The sequence below is a fragment of the Setaria italica genome, chromosome IV, assembly GCF_000263155.2.
Source record: "Setaria italica strain Yugu1 chromosome IV, Setaria_italica_v2.0, whole genome shotgun sequence".
In the NCBI taxonomy this organism is placed as follows: domain Eukaryota; kingdom Viridiplantae; phylum Streptophyta; class Magnoliopsida; order Poales; family Poaceae; genus Setaria; species Setaria italica.
This window is the reverse complement of record NC_028453.1, coordinates 17,060,137-17,072,539: the sequence shown is the minus strand read 5'-3', so window position 1 is coordinate 17,072,539 and position 12,403 is coordinate 17,060,137. Positions and strand designations below refer to the sequence as shown.

At 45.7% G+C, this 12,403-nt stretch overlaps 1 pseudogene; it reads right to left on the bottom strand.

The window, feature by feature from the left end:
- Positions 1 to 7,035: 7,035 nt before the first annotated feature.
- Positions 7,036 to 11,018, bottom strand: LOC101760829 (annotated as a pseudogene).
- Positions 11,019 to 12,403: the final 1,385 nt, after the last annotated feature.

The following is a 12,403-nucleotide window of genomic DNA, read 5'->3' as shown; positions in this document are numbered from 1 at the left end:
GAGCCCATCCCGCTTCAGCTGCCCAATGGCCTGCAGCAAGTCGGAGATCTTCTTCTTCTCCTTCTCCACCGGCCCGTATGCCCATACCTCGGGCGCCGCGTCGATGGTGCAGCCGGTGAAGACCGGCAGGGGGGAGCTCGAGTAGTTCTTCACGTAGAACCACTGGTTATGCCACCCCTTGTGGGACACCGAGGTCTTCACCGTCATGTACTCCTTGGAGCGAGTATGACGGAGATGGATCCCGGCACACCCAATCGGCACCGGAGGCGACCGCTGCTGGCTCCCGGCCTTCCCTGCCTTCTGATACAGGCTCACCATGAAGAAGAACTTCCACAGCTCGAAGTGGGGCTCAATCACAGCGCGACGAACGCCGCGATGTGCTGGATCCCGTTGGGGTTGAGGTGCTGGAGCTCGAGCCCGTAGTAGTGGAGGAGCCCGCGGAAGAAGCGGCTTGGGGGGAGGCGAACCCCCGCTCGTGGAAGTGGGCGAAGGAGACGACGTAGCCGGCGGGAGGCGACGGAACCTGCTCCGGCCCCGGCAGCAGCCACTCGTCCGCCTCCGTCTTCTCGCAGAGGAGCCCCTTTCGCACCAGGCCCTCGGCGCGGTTGGAGGTGAAGTGGGAAACTCCCCAGGAGGCCATCGCTGGGAAAGGGAGGAGACCGACGGAGGTGGAAGACGAAAGCGCGCGGCGTGGAGCGACGGGAACGAGGCGAGCGGGGCGAGCGCAGGTGAACTAAGAGGAAGGCAATGAGGCTCGAGTGCGAAAGGAGAGGAACCGGCACGGCGAGCTCCTGCTTTTATAGGAAAGGTACTGGGGAAGCCAAATCGACGCCCCGGCCGCCATAAATGCGGCGCCAGGTACGCCCCTGCCACACCCGTTTCCTTTTCGAAAACCGCACGCACGATCGGCCGCGAAAAACATCCTATCTTCCTCGATTCGCAGGACGGCACTTCCATAACTCCACTTCCCGGGTGCCACGCCCACAACGCTCCCCACGTTTAGCCCAAGCACACCAACCGCTCCGCTCCGGTCCAAGGCCCACAGGGAGGTAAGAAAGGGATACGGGGCTGAAAACGTCCCTACGGCCCAGTACGGTCCAGGGGTTCGAAAGCTGGCCCAACACGGGTTCGACAGCTGCCTCAGGACATCCCCCGAGCAAGGGGTGAGAAGGGGCGGGCCCGCTAGCGGCCAACACCCAGGCGAGCGAACGCCAAGGGCGCCCCAACCTCACGTTCGAGTCCCGCTCGGTGAAAAGTTCATGGTTTTTCCACGGGGAAAGGCGACGAGCCCTCAGATCCGGTCGAACGGGTCCGGGAACTATATGAACTGACCGGCGGGAAATTGGAGTACGCCACCAGCTTGGCCCAAGCCGGACCCCCCCGAACGGGGATCGGGACTCCACTCAAACTTACCCGTTTGCAGCTCAAACGAGCACCACGGTTCGTCCAACGCGGATAACGTGGCATGGCTCAACCCCTCCGTCCAAGCGAACGGACGCTTGAGGGGCAACGATCAAAAAAGTCGACCTAGCCTCCCGATCGGTTTCCTGCAACGAGCGGGAGCTCGGGGGCTAGCCTCGCAACCAACTGCCACGCGTGTGGTCACAACTTGTGGGTCCTCACAAGCGTGGCTGAAATAAAACAAGCACGCCATAACACAAAACCCGCGGCAAAACAGCGAAAAAAGCCTCCGGAGGAGCACTCCTGCTCCACCACAGGCTCGGGGGCTACTGTTGGGGGGAAATATTAACGATCCCCTAAGCAACATTTAAGGAAGCAAACGCAGAAAGCCCAGGCCCACCAAGACGTGATCAAAACTCCGCCTCGCCCGATCAAGACGCCAGGATCGGGAATGGCCAACCTCCCTCCGCAAGGTTTCCGCCTCGCCTGACCGCGACCCTAGGGTCGGGGGCGCCCGACCCTGTGCCACGAGAGTTCCGCCTCGTCCGACCCCAAGCGAAGGAGTCGGGCACGCTGGGGCCCACGGGGCCGGAACCCCCCTCGGAAGCGATCCACATGAGCAAGACAGACAAAATCCAGTGGGTCCCCCTGTCGGCCTCGCCATAAATGCGCCGCAGGTCTGGCAGAGGGTAGGGCGACCGCGCCCCTCACGCAACCCGGCGCAAGTACCCGTGCACGACCGCCCTGTGCAGGCTACAGTGCCGGCGGCCGGCTCCCATTCGCCGCAGGGCACTCATGGCCTGTGCCGACCGAAGCAAGAGAGAGAGCAGCCAGTCCTCGGGCCCCGCACGCCCTTGGGTCCCACGCACCCAGCAGTACGGATGTGACGCTCTCCCTCTCAATAGCCATCGCCTGAGCAGCGGCATCCACCATCCTCCCTAACGGACGCTGGGGTAACGACGGAGCGCCCTCATCATGACCTGATACCTACGAGCATCGAAGTAGCTATCTGCGGGGAGCAACAACACTTGGCGCCCGGCGACCTCCCCCTCCGGCATGCATGCCGGCACGCGTCTAGGGTCGGCAGGGCATCGGACGCCTAGGATCTCGCTCCTCCTTCCTGCCATACCTCTTACCTTTTTACGCTTTACTCTTTACAAACCTTTTTACCCGATCCCAATTGTAACTCCGGCCATCCCCTTACGATATAAAAGGAGGAACCCGGGGCCGGAGAGGGGGATCGATCGATCAGCTTCTTCTCCCACACACTATAGTACACTACCACTCTCCCTAAGAGCACTGAAACCGAAGAGACTTGGGGCCAGTCCCTTTCTCGCCAATCTGTAACCCCCTACTATAGAACCCCCGCGTGGGCAACACGAGCATCCTCGATACTGGACGTAGGGCTTCCTTTGCCCGATCCAGTCTAAATCTGTGTCTCCCATGCAACCACCTGAGGCTCACGCGCATAAAAGAAATTTACTAGTCTAAGTCTTGATCCGCTGATCTTGACAACGACACTCACGCTCGCGACAATGTCCCTTAATGATTGTATGGGCGTCGCAGCTATTGTTGATCTTCTGACGGAGGTCACGTACTGGTTGTTCAAGCTCTGAGTGGGGCCCATGGTGGCCACGACCTCACGAGGGTTCCGCTCGACTACCCTTTGCCCTGACTTTGCTTGGTCTGGCACCCTCATTTCAACTTGGTCGCCTATGGCTACTACCATGCTGTGATGAGGTGTGTCGAACCGAGTGTATTGGACTTTGTTGATCAAGTTGTTCGTACGCGCGTTCTGCCAGCTGAGCCAATTGCCTAGTATATTTGGTTTGTGGCATTGCCCGAGTAATCAGATCAATGGAGGCGATAGTGGTGAGAGGAGTATGGTGTTGACGCGTTTGAACTGCTTCAAACACGTGATCCAAGGTCATGATTGGCAGGTTAGCTGTGAGGCGGCAGTGACACTCTGCTCTTGTAGCGTTTCTTGCTCGCCGTCGATTCCTTTGAGCTTCGGTCTCTTCTCCTTCTATGTTGGCGGTGAGCTCATCCTGCGAGACGTCGTCTGGGTGACGTTAGCGTCGCGGATTCCTTTCTGGCTGATCTTCATCCTCACCTCCTTATGGAGTGATGATGGTGAGGAGTTCCCGCTTCGGAGAATAGCTACCCGAACTTGAAGTGATGACCTCTGTGGAGCCGTCTTCTTTGTAGATGGGTGACAGAGGGGTTCCCTCCTGGTACAGGAGGGTGTCAAGGTAGGCGACAAGGCGTGACTCGTCGTCCTTGGTAAGAACAGGTGGCTTCATGTTGGGCTAGTAGATGAATCTGCCTTGTGAAGTTGATGTAATGAATAGACCCTATTGTGGACCTAATAATGGGGTCTCCTCGTCCGAATCCGAGTAGTAATCGAGATCCTCAATCAAATCCATGTTGAATTGTGATCTGGACAGGGTAGCTTGGTAGGCAGCACCCGTGTTTCGGAGTCCGAATGGGAATCGACTTGTATTGTGGACCAATTTGCACGATGGCTCGATTGCCAGCTCATGGGAACCAATCTGACTAGTGGGAGAAGTTGAGTTGTACTCGAACTCATCCCCAAGATTCTAACTAGGTCAAAAATTTTGCCAAATTTCTTGATGAAATCCTTCAGAGCTTGGCGATGAAGGTTGATGTCATACTGCTTCTTCTCCAGGGCCGACGCAATGTGGCGGTGGAAGTTTCTAGCGCCATCTGCGACGCAAACCCAGGAGCCAAAGATGAATGTCACACCCGCTTTGAACGCAATGGGGGGCTTGATTATGACTTGAGCCATCGAGTTCGTCAGTGGATTCTCAGCGAGAGCCCCTACCTGGCGCGCCAGCTGTTGGTGTTTAGACCTGGCAACCTACCGAGGAGGTGCCCAAGGTAGTGTTTTATGCGTGGGGCTCGCTGAGATCAGGAACTCGAAGGTAAACTCAAACACATGATTTAGATAGGTTCAGACCGCTGAATAGCGTAATACCCTACATCCTATGTGTTGGTTGTATTGTATTGGGTTGAACCTATTTGGAGGGGGTCCCTGCCTCGCCTTATATTACCGGGGGCAGGGTTACAGGTCCGTTGTTTACAAGAATACTAGTCGGATTCGATAGTCCTACTCTAATTGCTACGAGTAGTTTCGTAATCCTCGACTAGTTCTTGTCGTCCACGTAGACCACACCGTCCTGCACCGTATTTTCCATGTCTGACTCATCTCGATGTACAACCCCGTATCTAGCACTTTCCAAACCTTCTGGTGGGCCCATAGATGTATGGACTACATGCGGTGCTCCTCGGTTGTTGTTACCTTGTTGCATATCGTTGACGGTGATAGCGGGCGGCGGGCAGTGTTGGCTATGCTGACACCTTTCCATGTTCTCCCTTCTCACGGTGGTAGCAGATTTCTTGCTATGGTAATGATGTGGTTGTGCAGGAGCTTTGGGCGAAAGTCCTACCCGACTATTATGTCGGTTTTTGCAATGGCGACATCATTTCCCTCCCTTGAGGCATTTGTTGTGGTGCTTTCTGCAAGGTTTTGTGGTCCTGTAGGTGAAAACCTTACTCCGGCTCATCGGTTGGTGGTGACGGCGTCTTCGACATCGTGTCCTCATTGGAGGCATCGCCTTGGAGGTCCTCTGGCCCAGCATTCTTTATCTAGGTGGAGTCTGTTTTTGTGGTTTCTGCGAGACAAGGTTTGGTAGGATGAGTCCAACATCAAGTTTCTAAGCAGACGAGAGATGTGATGGATTGGTACTGCATAAAGACAACACAAGGTTGAAACATGAACGAAGAAGATTGGAGCTTAGTCTTTTAATTATCTTTTTTTGTCTTAGAGTTTTCTTTCTCGTGTTTTTGAGCTCCTCTTTTTTGAGGATTAGATTCTAAGAACTGTTCGTAACCCTTAGCTGTATATATCCACATGCACCATGTGGATACAGTGGACCGGATTTTATCCTTTATCTAAAAAGCTAACCCTCGTTGGAAAATTGACCTCTTTTGGGTGATATTTAAATTGAACATTTGATCCATCATATCTTTATTCATATGCCTATGCAGGTTCTTGAATTGGTAACCATAGCCGTAACCTTCAGCAATCGTTTAAAGACAAGGCTAGCTCGGTCCATTGCACTATTATCTCACGTTAAGAATCTAATAATTGCACAAGTACCAGTAGTAACCTTCTCACTTCTGAGATTCCTTATATTCCTTTGATCAAATTCAAGGTTTGCAGAGATGACATTATAAATTTCGAAGGGAACAATATAGAATCCAAGTTTAAAATGTACATCAGGTTCTGCATCCTCCTAACCAAATAAAAATGTGGACTCATTTCTTCTCATCGTTGGCACAATTGGCACAGAACAAGAAAAGGTAGAGGCAAACTTGAAATATACAAGTTCAAAAGGAATCCACCAAACTTAAATACACTAGATTAATTACTTAATCTACCCTACACGAGCTTACCACCATGCACCCTACCACCAGCGGCGTGCTTAAGCTAGTATGGCGACTTCAGCCGCAGAGCCGCTGAAGTCAGTGGCATGTTCCTTGGTACACTACAACACATGTGGAATTTGTAACGTTTCATTTATGTCATTAAAACTAGTTTTATTGTCATGTTTCATAATTTGTGATGCTTGCGTGATGAAAATCCATCCGTTGCCTATACACTGTAATAAAAGCTATTTTGCGATGTGAATGAATTTTTTTCGTCATAATTTTTGTGGTGATTCTTCTACTATCACTAATTTATGATGCTTGATTTTTGTCATTATCAGAAAACGTCACAAAACCTTGTATGCGAATGAGGTGGCAGTGACTAGGATGTGATGAGGCAGCACGATTGTGATGATTTAATTCGTCACAAAGTATTTAGTGGCCCAACATGTGGACTAAGCCCACTTATAAGCCCATTTCATTTTTCAAATTTTAGGCTTTTTTTTACCCATTTGAAGCTCATTATTTCTTTTGCACTTAAGCCCAACTATAGTGGGATGAAATTATTTAAAGCCCAATTTATTATGTATTGCGAGCCGAAATTATTCGAAGCCCAAATTATTTTTTATAGCGGGCCAAAATTATTCAAAGCCCAATTCATTGTTGCTGGTTATAAGGTATGTATCCACTTGGGCCTTAACCATCTACTAATTCTTAAGTAGACCTGACAAATATATACATCATAGCCCAGCCTATATGCAAATTCAAATCATCATAGCCGATGAATACATTAAATCCCAACACAGCCCATGACATTCATCACAATATTAACCAAATAACTCATAGAAAAACAGATTCATCACTTGTCAGATTCATCACTTCACCAACAGAAGTCACATGTTCCAGAAAAGTTACAACACAATCACATATATCATTGCCAAGTACCACACTCAGGCTCACAGGTTCCAGAAAGGTTACAACATGTCACATGCATCCAAGCAAAGTAGCACAACGAACTAGTATAAGGTCTATCAAGATAGTTTCAGTCCACAGCCAGCAGCTAGTTAGCAAATGAAAATGTTAAATCTTAGAACCAGGTGGCAAAGTTATCCAACCACATGAACTTATTGGGAGTTCCAGGTAGGAATGTATGCACCAAATGAATCTGAGTTAAGAAATCACCTATTCTTTGTTGAGGCACAACAGACGACGAAAAAGAGCATTGGTCTCCTCTCCTTGCTTCTTCAGAGTCGCAATATCTTCAAGCTGCTTCTACTTTCATGCTTCGGATTCCTGGATCTTCAACTTCATGGCTTCCAATTCGTTCACCTGTATCTCAATTTGATCTTGAAGTGCGGCAGCACCCTGCTTCAGCATGAACTTCAGCTTCAAGTTCTTGTACTCTTGCACCAACAGCAGATGTGACACTCCTCTTTGGGGCTGCTGTTTCAAAGCCGGCATTTTGCAGAAATTTAGTTGATGGCAAGACTTGTGCAACAGCTTCAGTAGCACTCTTTTGTGCTTGCCCTTCTTCTACAAGCTCAGCCATGATAGCTTTCATATGTTCCTAATATGATCCAACAAATTACATTGCATTACTATCAAAACCACAAGTTTGCCTAATAGTTTATCATTCGTCAATTCAGCAAAGAAAAAACAGTCAAACAAGGTCCTCCAATCATTATTTTGTCATCAGCTTGCTATAGAGCTAAAAAATTTGGGCATCACAACCACTGATAATTAAGAGATGAATAAGAGATAAACCAAGACTGCACTGCACACAAATATGTGACCAAATCTGAATGTTTTCAGCAGAATGCAGCTAAAACAAGAGGCTCAAAAACACAGGCAACTTAGGCTCAAATAAGTTTTAACAGGTGGCACAAATGAACTGGAAGACATAAGCTGAATTTAGCCTAACAAATAAATCAATGACAGCATGTATACATGATTGACCAGGCATGGAAAGGACAAGTCTCAAAGCTACAAGCATTAAAAGTAAGCACAAGTTTCCAGATCTAAAACAAAATTAAACAGTAGATCATCCCAATTATGAATTGAAATAAAAAATTTTTATGCAAGCCTTGCCTTGCTACATGCATATGACTGCATGAGAGAGGGAGGTAGCTTCCACTCAGTCATCAGTAATTGGTCCAAAGTGCAGGAATTTATACTACTGTCTTAGGGTGTATAATTAACACAAATTAGGACTCCATGTACATGTCAGGTTCAACAGCATACATGTTACCACAAGTGCACACTCGAGCAAGATAGTTTAGCAAATGCAAGAATTGAACTTACAATAGCTTCCTTAACGGGCTCATTAAGACCAGTCTTCCTACTACAGTGAAACTCCTTGAAAAGATCAATCGCAGTGGGCGGCGCATCTTTATATTTATCTTGCTTCTAAAATATAATGCAAACAATTTGGAGTTAGTTGATGGATAGTTATAGATATTAGCAAGATTTCAGTTATTGCTCGTGTTAAAGGTAGTAAAGACATGTCTATGAAAGAAAGTACAGTAATATATGCATACCAAGCATAGGTCAATTGTTGAATAATGGATGAAAATATTAGTATGTATGTCAATGCAGATTGTAATATTAGATTAATGCAACCTAAATTCTACAGCAAATAGCAGTATGTTTAATGAGTACAGTCACCTCTGGACATTCTCAGACATGTTTAATGAAAGAAACTAAAGTAAGATAGGCATACCAATCATATGCATGGCCAGCTGCCCACCAGCCTAAGGTATTTGGATCTAACTTCAAAAATGCTCTTAATCAAAGTAGAAAAGTGAATTCTTAACTGCTAACGATACATGATTGAACATTTGATGAAAAATGTCTTAAATTACAAGGTTCTATGCAAAAGTAGATTCGATTAGCATGTGAAAAAAAGAGTAGCAACTAGCAGCATGTTACAGCACTACACCAACTTGTAAACTCAATAAAATGAACACATCAAGAGCCTGTCACACAAAAAACTTCTGTATCTTACCACGACATGAGTCTGCACAATGTAGCAGCGAGAACCTATCTTGTGAGCATACTTAACTTTCCCACGATTCACTTTGGCCTTCAGGCACTTCTCCTGTAAAAGGCATATGTCAGTACACAACAGGAAACATTGCCCATAGTGGAAACAGAGAAAATTAGATAGTAAAAACATATAAAACTTAGATATGCGCATCTAGTCACCATGGTAGTACCACTATTCTTTCTGTTTGCTAAAAAAGAAAAATTGGTTCAGGAAGTGATAAATGAACTGAAAACTTGCAGGTTAGCATGGACAAGACATGTTTCAAAGTTGCAGGCTTAAAGTTGATCACAAGTTTCCATCTCTTCATCAAATTTCAACAGCAGGTAATAACTCTTCTTGCATGACTGGGAGTATTTATGCACGACTATCAAAACTCCATCCCACAACACCATTTTCATCAACCAACAACTTTAAGCATGGAATTGATTACTTCTGAATTTTAGCTTTAAGCAGGGAATTGATTAGTTCTTAATTTTAACTAGACCAGTACTTCTGAATTGTAAATAGAGCCTAGATGATCACATTAATGGCATACATAACCAAAGCGCAATTTACAATACCATGCAATGAACACAACATTTATTTAAGCACCAATTAAAACTGCAACATGAGACTTATTTCTGAATAATACAACTTCCAACAGCATTCAACTCCATACCCTATGCTTCGGGCTCGACCTCATCTCCACAAGTGCTTTCCATTGTTCATCAGTCATACTCTTCAATGGTGATGTTGTTCTGACTTTGTTTGCTGGTACACCATCAAAGTAATCCTTCTTGAGCTTGTGCCTCATTTGCCGCTGACCACACTTGAGCAGATCAGAGCAAGCATATTGGACTGTCTTGTGGTTAGGATCCATGGAAAATTTAACCTAGGCAAGAGCATTTACATCAGAAAAGAGGCACTCAAACCATATAATAGCATATACTTTCCAAATTTCCTTCGTCATCCCAAAGTTCACTGTCCAAATGTCCTTGCACCAGAAAACCTTCACATGTATCATCTTGGTATGACAGACCGGAGCCATTGGGTCTTTCATCATTGTCGCTTTCAGCCACATTCCACGAGTGCCTATGTGAAAACTTTTGAACAATTCTCCAACTTTCAGCAATCTTGCTGTCATTAACTTGCTTGGTATCTTTCAAGTAAAATACCTTTGTTGCCTGTGCTGCTAGAATAAAAGGATCATCCCTGTACCAAAAAAAAATTCTGTGGTTGATGCTTCTGAAAAATCCATCATCCTTCATTCTAGACTTCTTGCCATTAGTATCAAATCAGTCACAACGAAAGAGAACCACTATTCGGCGGTTGCTCAATCTGAGTTATATTGCAACTCAATTATTTGTTTCAAGCAACCATAAAAATCAATATAATCTTCATCATGTGAACCCTCAGACATTACTCCTCTGTTTTGAGTTCTTCTATTTTTTTCTCACGGCTAGCAGTGTGGTATCGAACACCATTAACAAGACATCCTGAAAATATGTGAACTCACAGATCCGGCTCACATGCCAATGCATATAGGCCATCAGGAACATCTTTTCCCTCCACAAAACGAAGTTTTGCAATCCATACAATTGAATGTCCAAAATCAGGAGGTGCAAAGTGGACTTAAATATGAACTGAATTAGACAATGCAAGAAATATTTCTTCAATAAAACTATGGACCAAAACTCACATGTTTCTTAAACCAGGAGGAAAATTGCTTCTCAAGGGCTTTTTCAACATCAGGAATTCCTTCACTCTCTAACTCTTTCCTGTATATTCTGCAATATTTAATTCATATATTAGAGTCATAGCCAATTTATAGGCTATATAAAAAATTTAAAAGTGTAGAAGAGATGACGTACTCCATATATGACTCCACCTCAGGACAATTATTTAGCACATACCAAACCATTTTGTCATTGTCACGTTTGAGATATGTGACAGTGGAGGCTCCAAGTAAATCAACTCCATGCTGGAAACCAGATAGATCACCCTCATGCAAATCAACACGCTCTCTATTCCTACCCTCCCGATTGTGTCGTGTGTCTACATCATCAAAGTACCTCGAGCAAGCAGTCAACCACTCATTGGCTACATATGCTTCTCCAATGGATCCTTCAGCTCTTGCCATGTTCCTCACAAAACGCTTCAAGGTGCACAACCTTCTTTCTATTGGGTACATCCATCCATATTGGACAGGACCTCTAAGGAGTGCCTCATCAGGTAAATGAACAACCAAGTGCAACATGACATCAAAGAAAGAAGGAGGAAATATTTTCTCAAGCTTGCAAAGAATGATTGGGATTTCAGCTTGCATTCTATGCATAACATCTACCTTTAGAGTTTTAGCACATAATTGCTGAAAGAAGTTACCTAAATCCCCAAGTGCTTCATATATGCCCTTAGGCATGATTCCTCTGATAGCAATAGGTAAAATCCTTTGGAGTAAGATATGGCAATCATGAGTTTTTAGTTCTTGGAGGTTGCATCCATCCGCAGTAATGTGAGTTGCTAAGTTAGAAGCATATCCATCTGGAAATTTGACACTTCTTATAAAATCACAAAAAGCAAGCTTCTGGGTTTTATTCATTGTGTAGGGGGCATGTGGAACACTGTACTTTTCTCCATGACACTTCAAGTGTAAATGTTTTATTATACCCATGTCCTCCAAATCAAGCCTAGCATTGATAGTGTCCTTTGATTTCTCAACAATGCCAAGAAATGACCTTTGCTTCCAACATTGGCCATCTTCTTCACACTTTCTCTTTTTGCTTAGATGATGTTCTCCTGGTCTAACATCCTTACTCTCTCCTATTGCTACATAAGCTCTTGTGTACTAAATTCCTCTAGCTTCTTCTTCTTCAACCTGACCATCAAAACACTTCTTTTTCCTCCATGGATGGTCCCTTGGAAGGAAACGATGGCCAATATAACATATTTTACTCCTTATTCTTTTGGAGCAAGGATTTTTGTCACAATGAACACAAGCACAATAACCTCTTGTGACTCTACCCGACAAAGTGCTCAAAGTAGGATAATCATGAATGCACCATATAACAGCAACATGCAGATCAAACATTTTTCCACTAGATGCATCAAAAGTACTAACACCTTTCCAAAAATCTAGCAACTCATCAACAAGTGGATCTAGAAAGACATCACTATCCTTTCCTGGGCATTTCAGACCAGGGATGAGTAGGCACATCATGAAGTTGTATTGTTCCATGCAGACCCTTGGAGGAAAATTGTAAGGCACAAGAAATACTGGCCACATGCTATACGGGGAGTTCATTTTCCCAAATGGATTGAAACCATCTGTCACAAGGCCAAGTTTGATGTTTCTTGCATCTTTTGCAAACCACTTGTATTTTCTATCAAAGTCTTTCCATGCCTTGCCATCAGCTGGATGGCTAAGCTCATTCTCCACCGGTTTTCTCTTCACCTTATGCCACTCTACATCCTTTGCCTTTTTTAAGCAAATATTCTCTTCAGCCTTGGAATAAATGGAAAATGCCT